Below are 3,189 nucleotides of genomic sequence, written 5' to 3' on the forward strand. Positions count from 1 at the left end.
TTCTATCTCTCTTTCATTGTATTCCATATTTTCTTTCCCTCTTCATTCATAAATCATGTTTCAAACATTTATTAGAAATATTAAATGTTTCGATAGACTCCATCTACCATTTTCTGTCTATTTCGATTCACCCGTTAGTCACTTTCTTTATGATGTTTTCTCAATCTCATGATGAGCAATATGAATTACCAAGAACTTAATCCGTATTAAATTTATAAAATATGTTTAGCTAAAGCATGCTAGACGACATCTTCACTTGTGAGAGCAGAAATAAAGATGTCATTCTGATCTATCGAGAGAGGGTCAGAAGAGTGCGTTAACTAAAGCGAGTAGTACTTCCAGGCATGGAAGCAACCTTGCATTCATTACGTCAGACTTTGTTTCACCATAGACATGTGGGGAACATGGCTGATCACTGAAAGGTGTACGCCAAGAGAAGAGCGGAATAGTATTTTTACCTTCAATCCAATTAAGAAATTGCGTTGTTTATAATACTTATCTTTCTCTTTCTATTCTGTTCATAAGACTTGTCGCCATATCCCACATCTTTGCACAACCTTCACAGTCAGCCTTAATCCTAGCATCTTGTACATGAAGTCTGTATCTTGTAACATCTAGCTTAGGTTTATTGTATTTTTATGTTTTATTGCATCTTTACTGCTTTCCTTTATTTTACCGCAATTTACATACCTATACAAACCTCTTTATAAAGAATTGAAAACCTAGTCGCATATACCATGAACATACTGTAATAACTAAAAACCAGTTCCCCATGTTCGACCTCGGATCATATCGAGAAACTTGCGGTGGAATTACATTTGGTTCCATCGTAAGGAAACTTGTGACAATGCAGAGCATACTATATGAATATTCCTAGTTGACACATAAATAGAAGTAGTATCGCATCATTTTGAGAATTTAATATCATACATACCTCATGAGTCAACACAACGCAAGGCAGGATCTTTGTCTTTGTCTCCGTTCCCGTTCCTTGCGCTGTTCTTCCTTTTCCCACTCCGCAATTTCTTTACTTTTCTTTTCTCTTATGCGCTGAACATTTGCTCTGCTCCTCTTCTCCTTCTATTCCTTCTTATTCTTCTTTTCTTCCTCTTCTTCTTCTCTCATTTCTCTTTCAAATTGCTCTGAGGCCAGCAATATGCGTTGTTCTTCCTCGAGCCTTATTCTCTCTACTTCTGTCAAGATTGCGTTGTTACGACACACTTCTTCATCGTGTAATTTTCTTCTTAAATCGCATTCTCTGATGATTTTTTGTGCCCACAATATCTTCTCTTTTTTTTTTCTTCTTCCTCTCTTCTTCTTCTTTCCTTCTCTTCTACAACACTTTGCAAATTTTGTGGGTTGATTGTTAACCCTTGCGGCGCATTCTCCTTCCGACGCTGCATAAAAGGGATGATGTCTGGATCCTCTCCATCGTCAGTTGCAACCGTTCTTATTTGCATTGTTTCCTCTTCAGGTTGCGCTGATTCTCTTTGTTGTATTGATTCCCCCTCATCCACCCTTGCGGTTGTTGATTCTCCGTCGACTTCTGGGCTCTCAACCCTCTTTCTTTTTTCTTCCTTCTTCTTCAGGCGCTTCTCTTCTCGTCTGCATTCCCTCCTCACTCGATTTTCTTTCTTTTTTCTTCTTCCATAGCTGGGCTTCTTCATCTTCCTCGGCCCTCTTCTCCTTCTTCTTCTTCTTCTTCTCCTCAGTCGTTTCAGGCTGCTTCTTCGCCACCTCTTCCTCCAAAGCAACCTTGGCGGGTCCCTCATAGGATTCTGTGTGAACAATTTCCTTAGGATCCGAAATTGCCAGAGCGCTCTTTCTCAAAGCTTCCTCCATCTCTTCCTCCGAAGGTAATGGCTGATTAACAACCCCCGCTTCGGGCAGCCCTTCTTCCTTTTCCAAATTACTTAGTATTCTCCCAAACACTTCTCTGTCGTCTCTTTGCTTCTTCTCGCTTTCAGATGACAGTGTTGGGAGTGGGGCACTCTCCGTGCTCTGCCCCTCTCTAATTTGGAGTGGTCTGGCTGCTAAAGGCTTTCGCCAAGGTTTTCCGGTGATTCGTGGGATGGGTTTTGGCTGGGTGGCGAGAAGGCGGCTTGTTGCGAGGAATGCCACCTCTCTTGCAGTGATTTGGGCTGGTAAGGTTGATGAGGGTAAAGAGGATGAATGGGAAGATTGATCGGCCATGGTTGTACTGAGTGAATCGAGCTGGGAAAGTTCTTAGGGTTTAGGAAGAAAGCTTGAAGGTCTGGGTATGCACAGCTGCACTTTAGGGTTTTCATTTGCAAAAGACTCAAATAGACGACCTCAGCTGAAGGAGGAAGGAATATATAGGTTGAGCCTTGATGGGCCCAACGCAAATTCTGCGTGGCAGGCCTCGAGGTACTCAAAAAGCCTGCCACCGCACTCCTCACATTTATGAATTAGCAGAGAAGTACGTCCTTGCATCTGCTAAGTCATCATTTCCTTGGAAGCCTAAATGATTGGACTACTCTATTTGCAAAAAGAATTTGTCTTTTGTGTTTTATTCAGATGGGCACAAGGTTAAGATTAACGCAATGCATCCATTAATGCAAATACATCTTTGCAGAGGACGGGCAACAACGCATATATCAGCGCAACACACCCCTTAACTCAATGCATTTCTGGAGGACGGGCGCACGGTATTTCTACTGGCGCAACACTACCTCAACATAGTGCTTTTTTGATAAAGATGGGCGCAAAATACATATAAGCGAACACACCCCGTTCAGCGCGATGCATTTGGGTAAGATGGATGCCAAAAGTGTATCTTGTCAATCGCAAGATGCACCCTTCATTCGCAATGCATACTGGATGTGTTTTATTATTAATTATATTTATTATTTTCTTTTATTTTTCTTTTTCTTTTTTTTTCATCAACGCAAGTCGCTAAGACTTTTGCGGTATTCATTTTTTTCTTATAAGTCAGTTATTCACGAAAATTTAATAACACACGCAATTAATGCAGGAAAGTAAGGAAATTAAACAAAGCACGGAAATTAACGCAATTGAATTAAATGAGAAGTAATTTCATAAAGCAAATAAAAGCTCATTTAAGGAAGCAATAAATATGAAATTCATAAAGCAATAAAGGAAGCAATTAAAAAAGTAATTAAACATAGATTTTAGAATTTGTGGATTGAAAGACAATTTTCTCATGTT

Source organism: Benincasa hispida, chromosome 6, assembly GCF_009727055.1.
Source record: "Benincasa hispida cultivar B227 chromosome 6, ASM972705v1, whole genome shotgun sequence".
In the NCBI taxonomy this organism is placed as follows: Eukaryota; Viridiplantae; Streptophyta; class Magnoliopsida; order Cucurbitales; family Cucurbitaceae; genus Benincasa; species Benincasa hispida.